Genomic DNA, 21,132 nt, shown 5'->3' on the forward strand with positions numbered 1-21,132 from the left:
CCGCTGCTAATGTTATTGTTAATTAGCATTTAATATATATTGAATTTCTTACATTTCTTTCTTTTCCAAAACATTTTTCAGACATTGACTTAAATTGAATGTATCACCCTTCAATATGGGTGCCGCATTGGGTGTACATTCATGCATTCTGATTTTTTCCAAAACTCTTTCAATATAGGCTTTATGAGACAGACCTAACATCTTTTGAGACTTGTCTCTATCAATCTCAATGCCTAAGACATAAGAAGCTTCACCTAAATCCTTTATTTCAAAGTTTTGGGAAAGAAATTGTTTAATGTCATGCAGTAGACCCAAATCATTAGTTGCAAGTAAGATATCATCAACATATAGGACTAAGAAAACAAATTTACTCCCAATAAATTTTTGGTATATGCAATTATCCACAATGTTCTCCGCAAATCCAAATGAAGTAATAACATTATGAAATTTTAAATACCATTGACAGCATGCTTGTTTTAGTCCATAAATAGATTTCTTTAACCTACAGACTAATTGATCACTTTTATCAGAACAAAACCCTTCAGGTTGCTTCATGTACACCTCTTCTTCAAGACTCCCATTAAGGAAAGCCGTTTTCACATCCATTTGATGTAGCTCTAAACAAAATGAGCTACTAATGTCATGATTATTCTAAAGGAATCCTTTGTAGAAACTGGAGAGAAAGTATCATGGCAATCAATACCTTCTCTTTGTATGAATCCCTTAGCTACAAGTCTAGCCTTATATCAATTGATGTTACCATTTGAGTCTTTCTTGATTTTATAAACCCATTTCAATCGATGTTATCAGTTGAGTCTTTCTTGATTTTATAAACCCATTTACAACCAATGGCTTTAACTCCTTTAGGTAACTCCACAATTTCCCAAACTTGATTTTTAGCCATGGATTCTATTTCTTCTATCATGGCATTATACCAAAATTTTGAGTTTTCATCACTCATGGCATGTGAAAATGAAATAGGGTCATCCTTAGGTCCGACAGCAAAGTAAGATTCTAATAGGTATACATAATAGTCACCAGAAATGCTTGGCCTCCTTACTCTTGAGGATCTTCTTAATTCTACAGTCCCATCCACATTATGTAGATATTGACTTGCAGCTCCACATTGATATGTTCCTCTTGAGGTGGTGGTAGTTCTTGAATTGATTGTTCTTTAAGGATATCTAGTTGATTTTCCTTCAAAACAGTCAACTTATTTTGATTCATGGATGTTGTATCTAAATTCCGTGTTTCCTCCCACTCTATCTTTTGAGGAACATTACTCCCACTAATGTCAAGAGCCTCAATAAATTTTGCATTTCTAGCTTCAACAATTCTAGGCGTATGTGAGGAACAATAAAAATCTATAACTCTTAGAATTTCCTGTATAGCCAATGAAATATCCACTGACTGTTCTCGGATCCAATTTCTTTAATTGTGGATTGTAGACCATAACCTCAACTAGACAACCCCATATATGTAAATGTCTTAAACTAAGTTTCCATCCTTTCCATAACTCAAATGGTGTTTTGGGAACAACCTTAGATGGAACTCTATTTAAGATATATACGGAAGTTTTTAAGGCCTCACTCCACAAAAATAAAGGAAGATCACTATTGCTAAGCATACTTCTTACCATATCCATAAGGGTACGGTTTCGCCTTTCAGCAACATCATTTTGGTAAGGTGAACCAGGCATTGTATATTGAGCAATAATCCCTTCTTCTTTGAGAAAATTGGCAAATGGACCCGGTCTTTGCCCTGTCAGTGTGTATGATTCAAAGTATTTCTTCACTCCTCTTGGCACCTTTACTGGTCTTGTTGGTCTGCTTTCCTTTTATGCAATCCACACAAGTACCAAAATCTGAAAAATCCAAAGCCTTAAGGACTCCATCATTTATTAGTCTTTTGATTCTCTCTACGGAGATATGTTCCAATCTACTATGCCATAACTTAGAGGATGACTCATCAATAATGTTGCATTTACTGCCAATATCATGCATAGTTAAGAGACTTTGTTCATAAATGGGATCTAAATTTAATTTATATAAATCATTGACTAAGATTCCTGAGCCAACATCTATAGAGTTTTTAAACAAATAGACATTTGACCCAATAAAATTAAATTCAAACCCCAAAGGTACTAGTTTAGATATAGAAATTAAATTTTTTGAAAATGAAGGAACATAAAAGGTGTTTACAAGGTCTAAAATATATCTATTTTCTAAAACAAGTCTAAATGTTCCAACAGCCTCGACATGCAAACGCATCTCATTTCTTGAATAGATGCCTTGTTCACTTCCCATCGGTTTCCTTAGGCTGAGAAATCCCTGCATGATATGACAACGTGAATTGTAGCACCCAAATCAATCCACCATGTATTATGATGAGTATCTATGATGTTAGATTCATAACACACTAGAGAATCGAGATTACCTTTTTTCTCGAGCCATTTTTTGTACTTTGGGCAATCGTTCTTTTGTGCCCCTTTTTTCTTATAGAAGAAACATGCATGTTTATTTCCATAAGGCTTGAATGATGCTTGTCCATCCTTCTTCCATTTAATTTCAGCACCTTTTCCCTTTTTCCCTTTGCCCTTTTTATGAGTCACAAAATGTGCACTCTCCAAATTTTCATGTTTCAACCTCTCCTCTTCTTGTACACACATTGCTAGAAGTTCATTAATGGACCACTTTTCCTTATGTGTGTTGTAAGAAATCTTAAATGGTCCATATTCAGCATGGAGAGAATTGAGTATGAAATGGACAAGGAATGACTCTGAAATCTCAATTTCTAAGGACTTAAGTTGTGCAGCAATGTCCCTCCTCTCTATTATGTGCTCACGCACACTCCTAGATTTGTCATGTTTCATAATTGACAACTTGTACGTTAGAGTGCTAGCTAATGCCTTATCAGAACTAACAAATTGTTCTTCAGTGGCCTTTAAGTAGTCCTTTACCTTATCACATGGAGGAATTGAACCTCTAATGCTCTTACTAGTATGTGACTTAATGAGCATTAGACTTAATCGGTTTGATCGCTTCCACTTTTCATATGTAGTTTTTTCTACTAACGAACTTGTTTCAGTGGGTACGGGTGGTTCCTTCACACGCAATGCAAAGTCTAGATCTGTGCACCCTAATGTCAAGAGAATTTTGTCTTTCCAGCTCGAAAAATTATCTCCATTTAAAAATGGAATTTGAGAAGATTCATTATTTAAAACAGAAAAAATAGTAGCTGCAATAACCAAGAATAGGCATTAACGCTTTGAAATAAACACAAACTATAGTATGAATCAACCAATGTCAAATTCATAAACAAATCAAAATCTCCTTGTGAGTAAAGATCACATTATGCATAAGATTTGTTTGTATATCTTCATAATAAGGCTAGTAAATTTTATAAATGCTTAAGAAAAATAGATCATGCACCTGTAGGTATTAGGTATCCAATTTTTCTAATATCTTTTTTTACTATCTTATTCTAATTAAGTCATATAAAACGATCACTTCCCTGTAGGGCCAAGTAATCACTATGACAACTTAATTGCAATATGAAATGCCATTATAAAATTTCACATCATTGTGTTTTAAGATGTTGTGGTTATTCTTAATGCACAATAAAAGGCACTTTCCATTATTAAATCTGTAATTTCAGAATGGCATAACACTGTATATATAAATAACTAAATATATATCAAACCAAAATGACACATTGCCTTGATGGTAAAGCTTGCCATGCAGAATCCCAGGTTGTGGGGTTCAAATCCCAATGGCAACTCCTCCATTAAAGTAGAGTTTTTTTTTTTTTTTTTTTAAATGGCGCGTGTACTGGACGCGCCCAGTACACGAGTGGGCCTGCATTCGGGTACGGAACTTCATCCCCTATCTTCAGTCGGGTCTGAAGAACGGATCTGGGTCAGGTCTCGCCCTAAACAGGTCTAAAAACAGGTTTTCTCATTTTCTGCTATATGGCTAAGATGATTACTGCTATACATCACTCCATTATCTCCCATCCCTTCAACTAAAAACCCATTTCCATACCCCAAATGTTGTGAGGGATCACACCACATAAGCTTTGGGAGGATAGGAGGGGGGAATAATGGGGTGATGCATAGCATTACTCGGCCCTGTAACAGCCCATTGCTTAGAAGATATAAACTTTCCATGTCATAGTGTTCTTCCTAATTTATTTGTTCTTTTGCTCTAGCAAACAATGCAATTCATTCAAGACAAGGGCTATACAAGTGAAAGAAGGTTTGGAGAAAAGTGTTGCTGGTATCACAGTGCTGGTCAATCCTGATAGGGTATGCTTGTCGAATTTTATTAACTTTGCTGACAGTTTCAGTAGTTGGGTCGAGCTTGGCATTCTTTTATCAATAAAGCCGCTAGATATCATGAGATAAGTATCAAATTAGATTCTTCCTCTTCTATCCTCTTGTCCAAAAAAAAAGAGTTTTGGTTTCATGATATAGAAGCACCTCTGCAAAGCCAATGCAACACGTTCATAGTACAATTGACCTGGTGGGTTTAATTAATGGGTTATGTGGAAGGGGGAAAAAGATTCAAGAATTCTTTAAACGATGATACTACCATAATGCGTCTAGTCAATGCAGATTAGACTCAGAAAACCTCATCACAACAACAATAATGAGTAACCCCTCTACAATTCTGAAGGATCTTTCTTTTATAGAATGTTTTTTCCTTGAATATGCATTGATAAATAACACTTAAGAAGATATTATGCTGTGATTCTTGAAGGAGTCTACGAGTGGAAACTGTATACTTTTTCTTTATTTTGAGTGAAAATTTCATGTTTTCATTAAACTTCTCAAACTGCATTACTCTTAGAAGTTACAATATCATGAATAAAAATATGGCATTCTTCCATCCAGATTTGCTCCAAAGGTTGTTGGAGTGCCGCCTTTGCCAAATAATGAGCTTACCATATTTACTTTCCCTTTGGCATGATTCACATACCATGATTGGAGACTATTCAACGTCGTCTTCGAATAGTCAATCAAATTACCAAACCAACTCCAAGACTGTTCCTCCTTCCATAACAAATGTACAATTTCCAGAGCATCACCCTCCAATATAATATTTTGTATTCCTAGGCACCACAAAAGCTTCTGCTACAGTTGGGTCAATTATGTATGGTTTGGACGAGCAAATGGTTGCAATACCTTTCTCATGATCTCTAGCTATTACGCTCAAAACCATCTTCTTTCTAGTTTTATTAATCGTCGGATCACAATTAATTTTAATCACACTCCATATTATTTTTCACCTTTTGTTCCGATTCATAAAATACATTCATTGCTTCCTTCGTACTTCTTATAGTTGGGCGGGATGGGAGAGATCTCCTCCAAAAACCACTTATTTCTACGGAGCCAAATTCTTCTAGCAATTGTGGCAATTAATTCAAACTCCTCATTCTTCAGCTTTTCTAACAATTCACATGTTATTTGTTGAAAATCATCCCCACTAGTGGAGTATTTTTGAATTTTGCTAATACTGTTGCCCTACACATGACATCGCCATAGAATATGACATGTGTTCTTGATGCAACGTGACTTAGTAGGCTGCAGTGAATAATAATAGTAAAGCAGCGGATAACTAATTCTAGACCTTGAGTCTATCAATGACCCAAGAATTCTTCTAAAAACAGTAGATACTCTCTAAAGTTTAAAGGAAAAGAGGAATAAACTCAACTAAGTATTCTCATTAATCAAAATTGATAATAATCAACAACTGAATTACTAAAGGCTATAAGCATATATTTATAGCCCAAGACTTCTAATTCTAAAATAACAATGAAATAAAGTTGGTTTAGAAGTCTATGAAAGAAGACTAAACCAAATAGAAGACTAATAAATAACCTAATATGATCTGAACAACTGAAAGATAAGATAAAATAACAATTAACAAAGAAACCTAGTTTAAAACAAAAGATTAAAACTAAGATAAGTGTCTCTGATGTCCATTTGCGGAACAGATATGCTCGAGTGCTCGATCGCAACTACAGGTGCAATCGATCGCATAACCAAGGGCTTGGTACGCAAGTGTCTGGAAGTGCGCTCGATCACAGGTACACGTGCGTTCGATCGCACTTCCAGAGGACCTGCGATCTGCATCAGTTCTCTACCTCCACACCACAAATCTTACACAAGGTCTTTAGTAATCTTTTTTTCAATAAATTTTCTTTGGTTGGCAGCAAGGTTTTGCATGCCTTCCATAGAAACACTGTCACCACTGCCAAGACACTCATGTTCCAAAACCTCTTCCACACATTGCTATGCAAGGAAACACATGAGCTTTCACCTGAGGCTTGCGTGAATCTTTTTTTTTGTTTTTCGATGCAATATGCACTTTTCACAGAAAATTTCCGCATTGATGTACCAATCTAAATTAATTGATCAGTTTGTCTATTGAGCATGATTGCCATACTGCCACATCCTTTCCACCTCATCTTCATTAAAAATCTCCTTTACTAGGGACGTGTTCCACTACCTAGTATCTTCTTCAATTAGTTACATGACTCTTGCATCCTTGTCCAATCTTCTAAATGGCGATTGCACTGCAAATGTTGTCAAATTTTGGAGCCATTTGTCCTCCCAAATTTTAATAATAGCCTCATCCCCAATAGCCACTAGGACTGGCAATATGAGTTGGGTTCGGGTTGACCCACTTGACTTGCCAACATGTCTGACCCGTTCCAACTTATATATATATAATTTCATAAATGGGTCAACATGCAGGTCGATTTGTTTATGCAAAACCCTAACTTTCTAATTTTGTGTCAAACTCGTTGGTTGTGTTAAAAATTATTAGCCCTACTCACCACACAAGCCTTGGCCTTTAGAAGATCCTTACCATTCCATATGCTTCTCCATGTGTTGTTTTGTTTTTTTTTTTTGTTTTTTTTTTTTGAATGTAATAACTAATAATGTCATGTCTACATGCAATTCAATCAATATTTTTGAGTATCTAACTAATCCATACATGCATGCTTATGTTTCAGAAAGAAAGAAAGAAAGAAAGAAAAACTATTTCTTTTCATGTTTAATCATATAACTTGATTGCTAAAGATATAAATACATAGACATAACTCCTAGTTTCACGTGCTTATGTCATGGTAGTAAAAGAAAACTAAATGGATGAAGATGTTTTTTGACGTGATTTAAATCATATATGCAATAATCTATCAAAACTGTTAAACCTTTGAAAGAATAGAAATGAGTTTGAGAACTTACCCGTGCAGTGAGGATTTTGAAAGAACCTTTTGATTTTTTTTCCTTCTTGAATCCGTGTGTTATGAGCTCTTGGAACGTAGGTGATTTTGAGAGAAAGAGATGAAGTGGTCGATTGGTAGGATGTGTTTAGATTAATATGTTCTTTGAATGGCGGGTTTGAGAAAATATGATGATGGGGGAGAGATGTTGGCCGATTGGAGTGTGCTTCAAAGAATTGAAAGAAGATGTTAGAAAGGGTAGAGTTTGAGAGACCAATCGTTTGAATGAGAGAGTGAAAGACAGATTTATTTTTTATTTTTGGTTTTTTGTTAATGTCTTCTCTTACCAGACTTAGCTTACGCTTAATTAGGCTAGGATTAGTACTGTATTCTTGAAGCCTTCAATATGCTTTAAAAAAATAATATATATTTTTTTTATAATATGGAGGTCTTAGCATGTTTTCTGTAGAATGGCCACAAGGAACTCAACATGTTTTAAAAAATATATATGTTATTTGTTTATAATAATGAGGCCTTCAATATGCTTTCTTAAGGCTCTCAACATGCTTTAAAAAAATAAACTTTTTTTTTAAAAAAATTTTTTAATTTTTTTTATAATATTGAGGCTCTCAGTATGCTTTTGCTGCGCAACGACCACAACTCACAAGGTCCACAACATGCTTCCTTGGCTATACAGTAAAGTAAAAAAATAGAACAATAAAACCACAACTCAGTTTTATTGCTCTATTTTTTTTATATATATAAATTGTGTTTGTTTAATTTTTTAATATTTTTAATCAAATATTTCTAGCAAAAAATAATGCATCTGAATATAAAAATCTTAAAAAAAAAAAAAAGCTATCAAAAGCCATTCCTCAACACCTCCAAAAAAAAAAAAAAGGACTTACTTTGTAGCGGTGATACTGGTCCACCGACACATCTCCGGTCGCATTGTTAGCAATTTTCCTTGTTTCCCAATAATCAACATTTCCAATAATTAATTAAGCGCTTTTTTTTTTGTGGGGGGGGGACTTAATTGGAATTCTAATTAAAATTAAAGAATTAACAGAGGGTAATATGGAGGTTTTAACCGGGAATTTTAACGAAGACATCCCAAATGCTGGGGCCACGACCATCCTTGTGGGCCATCCCTAGCTTCCACCTGATAAGCGGACGTAGCCGTTCCGAACACGAACCCCTTCGGAAAGCTCCGCCTGCTCAGCCCACCGCCCGTGCCGTTAAGCTCCTTGGCATGCGCGACGCACTGGAGGATGAGAAGAAGAACGCTAAGCAAGAAAACCAGCAATGGAGGAGATGGAGCTCTCATTTTGAAAGCCAAATACAGAGAGAAAAAGATCAGAGAGAGAGAGAATGAGAAAGAGAAACAGGGAGTGGGTGGTGACAGTGAACGATTGAGGGTGATTTTATAAGCCAACAAACTTACAAAAGCAACGTATTTAGTGTTTTTGGTTTTGGATAAACGAGCAGTTATTATTAGGATTACATAAATACATAATAACTAATTAACTACTACTTGTTTTCTCTTCTCCTGTCTGTGAGCCAAGGCCGGCCCAACCGCTAGGCAAGTTAGGCCAGCGCTTAAAGCCCTGATTTTATAAGTCCCAATTTTCTTTTTTTAAATATAAATCTCCTCATGGCTCCCAAATCGTTCGGTTAAGGAAGAGTTTTAATAGAGTTTAAACTTTCCATTTGGAGACACTTCAAATAATGCAAATTTTAATGGGATTGGATAGAAATTTAAAATAAACTTTCCATGCATGAATCTAGAAGATTGTTTAAGAAGGGTTTTCATTATTTTAAAAGATTGGATAGAAACAACTTTTTATCAATCCATGGGATTTTTACGGAATTTTGTTTAGAAACCGAATTGATTTTAATCTATGAATGAAGACACAATAAGACCTAGGTTCGAGATTAATAATTTTATTCCATGTTAAACTTGGAAATTAATTCAAAAGAAAACCACTTTAAAATACTATTTTGTTTTCAAAAAGATTCAAACCCATGATCCATTTAGAAAATTCTACCATACCATTAAGCCAAAGTAATTTGAAATACAACATTAAAATCATTAAATAAATATTTATTTTATGTTTATACTTTAAGGTGTTTTGGTCCATTCACACTAATGAGCTTGTACATCTTCGAGCCCATCTACCTGGGCTAGGCCTACAAATTACTCTAGCTTAAAATTAGATACGAGTTTTTTATTCAAGAAAGACTCAATTAACAATTCGATTAACTATTAAAAAAATTCATTGAGTGTTGTAGAACTTAAAAGAGTAGAACAAACTAGATTTTAATTTCTTGATTAATTGAATTATTTTGATATATAATTGACTTTAGTTCATGATTCTAAGGTGAATATTGAATTTTGGTGAATACATAGACATTGAAAGACACAAACAATTGGATTTGCCAACACGTTACAAAATTATTAAAGGGGTTGCTCGAGGAATTATTTGTCTTCATGAAGACTCTCGGCTCAGAATTATACATCGTGATCTAAAAGCTGGTAATGTTTTGTTAGATGAGGATATGAATCCAAAAATTTTAGACTGGTATGGCAAAGATTTTTGGAATTGATCAAACTCGAGGAAACACTTGTAGGATTGCCGGCACATTGTAAGTAATGTTACTTGCATTACATTGTTTATGTAACACACGTGAACATGCATGTCTTGTGGCTGACATTTTTGTATTAATGATGCTGGTTTGCAGTGGTTACATGTCTACAGAGTATGCCATGCAATATGCATGAACAATTCTTTGTAAAGTCAGATGTACGTATATAGCTTTGGTGTCCTAATTCTTGAGATTATAAGTGGAAAGAAGATCAATTATTTCAATCAATCGGATGGTACCGCTAGACACCTTTTGAGCCATGTGAGTAATATGAGCCAAATGTTCTATTTTTTTTTTTTTTTCCTATGTTGATAAAATCATCATCACATTTGTGTGGGGGAAGACAAGTGATATTTTTGTAATATTACTTAACCAACTGATTGGGAGACTCTTACTTGAGAGATGAAGTCGTTAAATGTCTCCATATTTGCTTACTATATGTACAGAATGATCTAGTTGATAGGCCAACGACAAAATCCATAGTTCTCATGCTAAACAGTTACTCGGTTCCTCTCACGTCACCTAAAGAAGCAGCATACTTCTTTAGCAGTGTAGGAGAGCAAAACATGCAATCAAATGAGACAAATTAAGTCGGGCCAATCTAGAAGCAAATCACTGCCCGTGTCTGTTGATGAAGCATCTATTACCGATGTATACCCTCGATAGCATTATGATGGCTCATGCCTTATTCGAAATGAAAATACAAAGAAAACAAGGTGCATCTCCCTCTATGCTTAGAACTTGATGCCCATTCGTAATTTTGTCTCAAATTATAAGTAGGCGTCTTTAATTGCAAGTTGTTTTATATTCGAACCACTCAAATTTGTGAAGGAGAAACGACGTAGTGAAAGACTAAAATAACTAATCAAAGAGCAACGTCTTTGATTCTGCAAAGAGAAGCGTCTTCGTCTTTTACTCAAAGATAAGCTCAAACCCGCAGGTTGAGAAAAGAATACAAACTCCACAAAAATTTTGAGAGAATTTCTCTAATTTTATAATAATTCAATTAAGTCCCTGTTTTACATTACAAAGTAGCATATTTACCGAAGGGAAATACTTATACAGAAAGTAAATATAATCCTAGTTGTAATAGTAAATATAATCATAATAATAAGGAAAGGAAATAATTAAAGTAAATCTAATCCTATTATGGAAAGGAAATAAAATCCAGATCAAATAAAAATCTTCTACAAATAAAATTCTAATAAAATAAATAAAATCTTCATATAAAATTGGCAATCAACGGAAAGAGTGACAATCTTTCCTTTTGCACTTCGATTATCTGAGAACAGGTAAATTTTTAATCAAGAGGCACTGTTCTAATATTATTTTTAATATTTTTCTTATTTTCGTTTTTATCAAAAATATAGGTAAATATCGTCCTACATCAAAAAATGATTCACATCAATATGTTTTTCCATATTTTTCCCGTCTTAATCCTATAAATTCAATTGATCAACCATTAGATTTGTGGACTCATGTAGATTCCATATAAATTTAATGGTGGATTCATCCATTCACTATGGAGATAGTCAAAAGATGGTTGAAAAATGAATGAATTATATCACTTTTCTTAGTGGGCCACACACAAATTCAATGGTAGATTCATCGAATCACTATTTGTAGATGAGTAAAAGATGTGATGGATAATGATTTTTATCCTTTGTCAAAATGATACGATGTGTAAAAGATAGGTTGGTTGATCCAAGACATTCCTTGCCACTGCTTATAGTTGTAGTGCTTACTGCAAGCACACTGCACTTGCTGTTAGGGCTAAGCAAATTCACCGACTAACCGCTAGCCAACCGACTTTCGACTGACACCAGCCTTGACCGACTAGATGATGGACATGAGGCGGCATGATTTTTTTCCATTCCGAATTTTTCGGTGTGGTAGGTGGAAGAGGTTTTTCTAACCGAACTGGCTTCACCGACCAACTTTACCGACAAATTTTCCATTTTTCCACATACTGACATTTCTAACTGCCATTGCCAATTGACATTACCGAACCGACTTTACCAACTACCATTTGGTGTCGATAAAAAAAATTGGGGGAATAAGTTGGTTAAATTTTCGACTTTTCGAAAGACGAAAATAAAATTTTTCTACAGAAACCGACATTACCAATTGACACTCAGCCCCGCTTGCAGTAGCCAATAGTAGTGAAGAATCGAAGATTGCCTTCTAAGCAAAATGTAAGAGTGATTATTTCCGAAAAACAAAAACAAAAAAAATTACTATAAAATATGAGAAATGTTAGGGATCTTTTTTATCATTACAAAATTGATGTGCCTTTTAAAATTACCATTAAATTTGTGATGGATTACTATTGAATTTGATTTAATGGTAATCTTAAAAATCACATCAACTTTGAAAAAAAGATCAAAAGAGAATACAAAGACGGTTTCTAACATTATTCATAAAATAGTCCTCAACCTCTAATTCCCACATTCATAGCAGATCGAACCCAGCTTCGGGGAGTAATTCTAGAAGTCACTCTTGTGTCACTTCACATCATTTTTTGAGTGACACAAGAGTAACTTTTAGCATTGCTTAGCTTCCATTTTTTTAATGAACAAATAAGGTTCGGTCCAAACCCACGGCCAAGTTGTCAGTGGTCCAAGGTTATTTATTTACTTTTTATAATTTTCATTTTTTTATAAAAGGGGTATTGTGGTGTTGGGAGATAAAGTAGTTATGCAGTTTTTACCAAGAGTACATTAATATGCATAGTTGATCACAATTCTAGCCCAAAAGCCTAAGCTAATGGGCTAAGGGGCTAAGGTCTACTTAGGTATATTAAGTATATATATATATATATATATATTTCAATGTGGGATACAACACTCACAAGTGCACTCTCAACAATCTCCCCTTCACTTCTGAGTCTCTTCACATTGACCCAACTCTCCATCACTTGTGAGTCTTTTTATATTTTCAAGAGTGTCTCACGTCAAGAGTTGCGGATGGCCGGAGACACAACTCTAAACCTGACGCATCCAGACACCCGTCTCAGGAAGGTAACCATGGCTCTGATACAAAATTTTTTTTACTGTGCATAATAATTGATGAACTATATAGAATCGAAAAGAGAGAGAGAGAGAGAGAGAGAGAGAGAGAGAGCCTAGTTCCATCTACTTGGCCTTCCACTGGTATTAATATGAGTGTACTGGTGTACGGTGAGAAGTATGTATTAAAGTTAAGTTTCACATAATGCGAACTTAAGCATTTAATCAATAGTTAATGTTGTGCAAATTTATTTAACTCGCAAGTGCACGAATCAATTCTAGTTTAATAGATTGCAAGTGGGAGGTCGAACCCATAGAGAATTGTATTTTTGAAAGAGCAATTTAAATCTAAAAAAATTTTATCCTAACCTAGTTTCAAAAATGGTTTTGAATTGGGTTTTTTAAAATTAAAAGACTAAACATAAACTAAATAAACTAAGAGATGAAAGACTAAGGTTTGGGAATTCACACTCATCGAATCATAACAACATACCTCTATGTTTATCAATATTAATCTGAAGTTCTCACAATTAAAATCTTAGATATGTTTCACTATGCTTCAACAGTTAATCAAAACCATCCCATGTATCCATTCATTGCACAAATCACAAAAGGAATCCAATATCAATTAAATCATCAGATGTATCCGTAAATCACAAAAGATATCCAATCTTGATTGAAACACCAAATGTATCCGTTGAACAAATCACAAGGGATATCCAATTATTTAGGCAAATGAAATCAAGCAATCAATTCTGTGAAATTATCTTAAATCATCAAATGTATCCTTGAATCACAAAAGATATCCAAGAATCACTCCACACACTGAAAAGAAGTAAAACAATTGAAATATTAAATCCAATAAAATCAGATAAATAAAGACTTATATGAAAGTATTGATGTTATTCATCGGTGAGGCTTCATCCTTAACCTTAGTTGGGAATTAGCTCCATATAAAAATAAAACTAAAATCTAAACCTAAACTAAACTAAAGAGAAACTAAACAAAAGAATTTTGCTCTCTGGGATTGTGTATATTTTCTTGAATGCAAAGAAGTCTATTTATAGGCTTAGGGAAGTCCTAGAAACCTTGTTAAACCTAGATAATTCGGAGGTTTGTCTTCCAGTCAAAATAGAAGTTTGAAATCGGAATAGTATTCGTCCAGATTTGTGACTTTTTATTGCAGGACGATCTTGGCATAGTAACTGTCTGAATTAGGAAAATCTTATTTCACAATGAATTGAACTATTTTGAGTTAGCTTTCCAATGCCGTTGAATCACTTTAATTCGATATTTAAACAGAAAGTTATGGTCAAAATACTGAGACATGTAGAAAATCTGAATTTGAATCTGATCCGAAATCTTATCCAATCTGATCTTTTATCCAATTTAATCTGATTTAACCTTTTTCTTGGATTTGGTTAAACTTAACCACCTCATCTAGGTCTTCTCAAAGTATGCTTTCTTCCAAACTTTCAATTTTTCCCTTTAAAGCTGTAATTTTTCTTTAATGACCTACAAAACACTAAAAACACAAAACTAACACAAAATATTAAATAACAACACAGTTAAAGGATTAACTAATGTAAATAAAGGGGTCCAAGTATACAATATTTGGCACTTATCAATTAATAATAATATAAAATAACGTCAATACCTTTTTTCGTACCTAAGTTTTCACTTTTTTAGTTTTTTCCACTTAGGTATTAATTTGTATCACAAATGACACCTAACTTATGGGTAAGTACCAGTTTAGTACTTCTGTCACCATTCTGTCAATCAAACTAACGAACTGACATGTGTTATAACAAAAACATGCCATGTGTCCTAAAAAAAAAATTATAAAATTAATTAAAATAATTTTTAAAAAAAATCAAAACTTAAAAAAAGAGAGACAAATATGGGATGGCTCGCCCACCCCATTTTGGCCAATGGGAGTGGCCGGCCACCCCTATTTTGGCCATTAAGGGTGGCTGAGCCACCCTAGGGCTGGAATGAGGTGGGTGAAATTAGTTCGGTTGATGGAATCTGTCAAAAGTATTAACTTAGTCTTTACCCATAAGTCAAGTACCATTTGTGATGCAAGTTGAAACCTAGGTCTGAAAAAAATAAAAAAAGTGAAAACTTAAGTACTAAAAAGTTATTAACCTTATAAAATATCCTAATCATCACATAATGCAAACTTAATCATTTAATCAATAGTTTAATAATAATATAAAATATCCTAATTATCACATAATGCAAACTTATGTACAAACTATAAAGCAAATTAGGCTCTGTTTATTTCGTCGTAAAATGGTTTCCGTCGGAAAATATTTTCAGGGAAGCCATTTTTCTTGAAAATCTTTTCTGTCAAAAACATTTTATGACGTTTACTACGCGCACAGAAAATGAACATATATATATATATATTATCCAATAAGGTCCCCGCCGCGGGACCCACCTCGCCTGGGACCTGCTCAGGACTTTATTGGAAAATATAGATATAAAAAAATTAAAAATTAAAAATTAAAAAAAAAAAAAAAAAAATTCATGCGCACGGTAAATGGCATAAAATGTTTTCTGTCGAAAACATTTTCAGGGAAAATGACTTCCCTTAAAATATTTTCCACCGGGACTTGCTCGGATCTCGGTCAAGTCTTGGGTAGGTCCTAGTCAAGTTCCTGCGAAGTCCCGATCAAGTACTGGGTAGGTACCTGGTAGGTCCCGGTGGGGTCTCGAGAGGGTCCCGGTCAAGTCCTGGGCGGGTCCCAGTCAAGTTCTAGGTGGGTCCCGATAAGGTCCCGTTAAGGTCCTAGGCGGGTCCCGGTTAAGTCCTGAGCAAGTCCCAGGGGGGTCTTGGGTGGGTCCGGGTCAAGTCTCGTGCAAGTCCCAGCGGGGTCCGAGGCTGGTCCTGGTCAGGTCCCTATCAAGTCCCGAGCAGGTCCCGGTCAAGTCCTGGACGGGGTCCCGGTCAAGTCCCGAGCATTTCCCGATCAAGTTCCAGTGGGGTCCGACAGGGTCTCTGGCAAGTCCCGGGTAGATCCCGGTCCAGTCCTAGGCAAGTCCTGAGTGGGTCCTAGTCAAGTCTCGGACTGGTCCCGGTCAGGTCCAGAGCAAGTCCAGTCCAGTCCGGTCCCGGTCAGGTCACCGGCGGGTCACAATCAAGTCCCGAGCGGGACCTAGGCAAGTCTCGGTTGGGTCTCGAATGGGTCTGGGCAAATCTCGGGCAGGTCCTGGGTAGTTCTGGGTGGGTCATGTTCAAGCTAGTTGGGTCCCGGGCAGGTCCTGGCGTGGTCCCAAGCAGGTCCTGGACGAGTCCCAAGCGGGTCCCGAGAAAGTCCCAGCAAGGTTCTGGGAAGGTCTTAGTAAGCTCCATCGATTTGAGAATAAGATTTTAAAAGTCGAAAAATGGTTTACGGTAAACATTTTCCAAAAATTAAAGAAGAATTTTCGGTCAAAAGGAAAATATTTTCCCTTGACCAGTATTTTACGTCGAAGTAAACACCGTCAAAATGTGAAAATCATTTTCTAGTAACAATTTTACGTCGAAGTAAACGGAGCATAAAGAAACTGAGAAACACACTCCCGTCCATGCAGTAATCTTAGCAAAATCAATTCGTCTAGCTGTAAAAGAAAAGACAATATAAAGAAATTTAAATGAAAAAAAAAAATAGAAAAATACATAAAGAGTATACGGACCATTAAAGCCCTAAGGAATTTTGCTCTTATTGTTCACTTGAAACTTTTACATTACAAAATACTCATATTTATAGGAAACATGCGATACATATGTATGATAATTAAATATGATTACAATCATATCAATAAAATCAAATCATTACAATCAATTACAATTAAATATCTTAAATCAAATCCCATAATATCCTCTAACGTCGTTGTGTTAAATATCAATTATTTCTAAAGCTTAAATAAATAAGACGTGGTAAATTCAATTATATAATTAATAATTTTTCAATCTATTCACATGTGAGTTCAAACTCTCGCAACACGTAAAATATATAATTAAAATATAAGAAAACACACCAAGTTAAGATTCAAACTCATGATCGATCTTTGTTTTATTCTAATATCACATTAAATGATCACCACTTGTCTAAAAAATTAAAATTTTATATTTAACTAATATTTAACACAAAACGGCGGAAATAATCTCAAAGTTAAAAGCCGGCAAGCAGTCCAAAATGTAAAAGAAATGGCCTAGCTCTTGAACAACTCCAACAAATTAAATTAATTGTGCCATTTGGCATTGCCGTCCATAAACGGTCAAGATGTGAGGTCTTTGACTTATAAATACCCACCATTTCTAGGTCTTGAGATCAACAACACAATAAAGAGAATCAATGGCATTTTCCCAATATTTCTTCATCCTTGCAATCGTAGCAATTCTTGTCCCTTCAATTTTGGCCATAGAATTTGTGGTTGGTGATGACAAGGGTTGGACCATTAACTTTGACTACCAAGCTTGGGCTCAAGGAAAGGAGTTTCATGTTGGTGACATTCTTGGTAAATTAACTCTATAAACTTTTTGTACTTATCATATTTTTTATATAATTTTTTTGTTTTATTTGCCCATGTTTGTTTTCAAATCAATACTTTGTTAAAGTATTGAAAAATTTACATGTTCCTATCAGCTTAAACTTTTACAACAAATGATGATTTAATATGATAACAGAGCCATAGGTCATGAGTTTGAACTTTGATTCCGTCAATTCACTCCAATTCAATTAAATATTTTAGGTGTTGTGTCTCACCTATTAAAAGGGAGATTGAGACCATACGTGAGGATGAGCGTTAAAGTATTGATTATATCTCATCCGAATAGAAATTTTTTTCCTTTACAAAAAGTGGACAGGGAACCACTCCCATAACATTACTCCAATTTTTGTAAAGGAAAATAATTTTCATTCGGATTTTGATACATAGCATTACTCGACTTTGAGGCTATCTTGTTTTTAAGGGGTTGCTAGTGGATCATTTTTGTTTCTTATTGAGTATTAAAAAAAAAATATTGTAAATGTATTTATTTTAAGTTTGATTGATGATGGAAGAATTCACTTTTTGGTGCAGTTTTCAAGTATAAAGAGGGAGTTCATAATGTTCTTAAAGTCAATGGAATGTGTTGCACCATTGGGAATTGAGGCCCTGATTAGTGGAAATGATGTGATTACTCTAGCAACCTCGGAAAGAAAATGGCATATTTGTGGTGTTGCCAAACATTGTGAGAATGGAAACCAAAAACTTGCATAATAATGCTGCCTCAGTCAGTGTCTCCAGCACCTTCTCCTGTTTCAACAGCTAAGAAATGCGTTAAACCTATATATTATGGGTGGATGATGGTTGTTTTTGGCATCCTTGCCATAGTCACGGTTTAAAGTTGGATCAATAGTACTATAGTTAAAATTCTCCTTTCATGTTTGTGGAGTGTATTGAATTCATTAATTGCATTGTATTGGATCTGAATTTATTGATTTATAGTAGTATGTGTGTTCTGAAATATAAACCATTTGTGCTCTATATTTGTACCAAATACTATGTTTGAGCATATTTGTTAAATTATCTTGCAAACAGCGGATGGGGTTTAGGCAATTTAACATTATAAAGATGGGGTGGAAATGGCTTTCAATAGAAGTTTTGGCATTTTATCTAGGGGTGTCAATGCGGGTTGTTTTTAACCGCCCGCTAACAGCTAACCGCTATAACCGTTAATCGCTAACCGCTTAACCGCTATAACCGTTAATCGCTAACCGCTTAACGGCTAACCGCCTAACCGCTATAACCGCCTAGCGGTTAATGGTTAGCGGTTATTGAGTTTACTAACCGTAACCGCTAACTGCTAACCGCCTTTTTATAAAATATATTTTTATAATTATAATTATAAAAATATTTATACATATAACATAATCACTTGATCACTAAATCACAATTTTTTTAAAAAATAATTAAATCACAATTTGAGTATTAATATATTATTATTATAATTTATATTATTTATATGATTATATCATATAATCACTTGATCATTAAATCACAATTTGAGTATTAATATATTATCACTATAATTTATATGATTATATCACATGATCAATTGATCATTAAATCATTTGATTATATAATAACAAATTATACATATATAATATGACATAACTCATAAGTATACCAATTCATACTAATACAACAATTAAATATCTAGAGACTTATTTCCAATGTATGTTATAAACATATAAGTCTATATAAGTCTACATATGCATATGAATAATATAAATGTATAATATTAATACTTAATCATATGATTCAATAACAATTCAAATACTTTATTCAAGACTTCAAATGAATCATATTGTTAATGTACAATGATGATATGATTCCTATAATATCAAATTAAGTAATTGACATTGGATTAAACAATGACCAATATGTTACTTATAAACACAATTTAAGTATTAATGTATTATCATTATATGTTGTGACAGTTGTCTGAATTTTGAACTTTTTTTTATATATTGTGTTGAATTTCTTTTCTTTTATCTTCTTCTTTTTTTTTTTTTTTTAAAAAAAAGTTAACCGGTTATGATTTGATATTTAAGGAAATTTCTTTAAAGTACAAGTAAATGTAAATTTGGGGTCAAATATTTTTGATTTTTCAATATGGGCTCTTTTTATAGCAATTGGGCCCAAGAAGACACTAAAAATACAAAAAAAAAAAAATACAAAAAAAAGGGTAAAAAAAAGGCCCAAAAAAGAAGCCCGAAAAGGTCCAAAAAATCTTAAAGAAAGCTCAAAAAACCCCAAAAAGCCCCAAAAAAAAGCTCAATTTTGAAAAAGCGGTTAGCGGGCGGTTATTTGTTTCACTAACCGTTAACCGGCGGTTAACCGCTAACCGTTAACCGCTAGGCAGTTAGCGGTTGTGGTTAGTGAAATCTACTAACCGCTAAGGCGGTTACGGTTAGCGGTTATTGCTGATAACCGCTAATCGCAACCACCTTGACACCCCTAATTTTATCAACTCAAACATAATTTGATTGTTTATAGGACAATAATGCTAATACCTACAAGTCTTTGCTTTTAGGCTTATTTAAAAGATGAGGATCCACTATAATTTTGCTGTCCATATTTTAGAGGAGGCTATAGAGCTCACCTGCTTTGAGCAACTCGGGGAGTAATGCTAGAAATTACTCTTGTATTTCTCATATATCACTCTGAAAATGATATGGCTTCTAAAATCATTGTTGGGTTTGTGTATTGATCATTATTGAATTTAATTAAATAGTGATTTTAAAAGCCACATCATTCATAAAGTGACATAAGAGGGACACAAGAGTGACTTATAAAATTACTTCAACCTCAGAGCGTAGACTAGGATTCACTACTCGAGGCAAGTGGACCCCACAACCTTCCTCTCTTGTACTATAGAAATTTCAATAAAATTTGAATAACCTAATTGTTCACCGGCATGAACATAAACTTTGGCCACCTACAAGAAGATTCTAATCACATGCTAGCAAATTGGGAAGAGAGACTCATTGTTAAATTACCAATTATCTCAAAAGCTTAAGCTGGTAATAAGATATAAATTTAATCTCTTAAATCATTGTGAAATATTTAATTAAAATGGAGGGTGATTTGACGGAGTCAATGTTCGATCACAGGACCTTTGCTCTAATACCATATTAAATTACCAGTTATCTTAAAAGCTTAAGCTGATAGGAAGAGATAAATTTAATCACTTAATCATTATTTCAACACTCGTTATTTATCCATCTCTTTTTTAAATTCACCATTGGATATTGTGTATGATTCATATGTAGATCCAATGGAGATGAATGTAAGATAGATGAGAGATCGATGAAAAAAATAACATTTATCTTTGAAAAAAAAAAAAAAAAAATTGGCTACCTTGGATATCGATTGAAAGACCTTCTATGATCATATGAGTGGGGGGTTTTTCAATTATTAGATATTCAGTATTCATGACACATCCATCATGCGTTTAATAGATAGTTCTTCTAATTTTCTACCACAAGCAACAAACAATGATCAAAACGACAATCCCATGAGCCATGGCGATATGATCCCTACTTTTTTAATATGGTAATACAAATTGTACTATCTCCATAATATATTTAAAACTGCAAACTTTTAAGTTGTATGGAATTTCTTGTGCACTCGTTTGTTAAAACTGAATGGGATTGTTAGAAAAGAAATGGGATAGGTGTCCATTTTTTTTCTTTCTAAATGTCCACCC

General features: G+C 34.1%; 1 pseudogene; it reads left to right on the plus strand.

Moving 5' to 3' along the window:
• The first annotated feature begins 17,230 nt into the window (after window positions 1-17,230).
• On the plus strand, window positions 17,231-18,262 carry LOC132190776 (blue copper protein 1b-like; annotated as a pseudogene).
• The last annotated feature ends 2,870 nt before the right edge of the window (window positions 18,263-21,132 follow it).

This window comes from Corylus avellana, chromosome ca8 (genome assembly GCF_901000735.1).
Source record: "Corylus avellana chromosome ca8, CavTom2PMs-1.0".
Classification (NCBI taxonomy): Eukaryota; Viridiplantae; Streptophyta; class Magnoliopsida; order Fagales; family Betulaceae; genus Corylus; species Corylus avellana.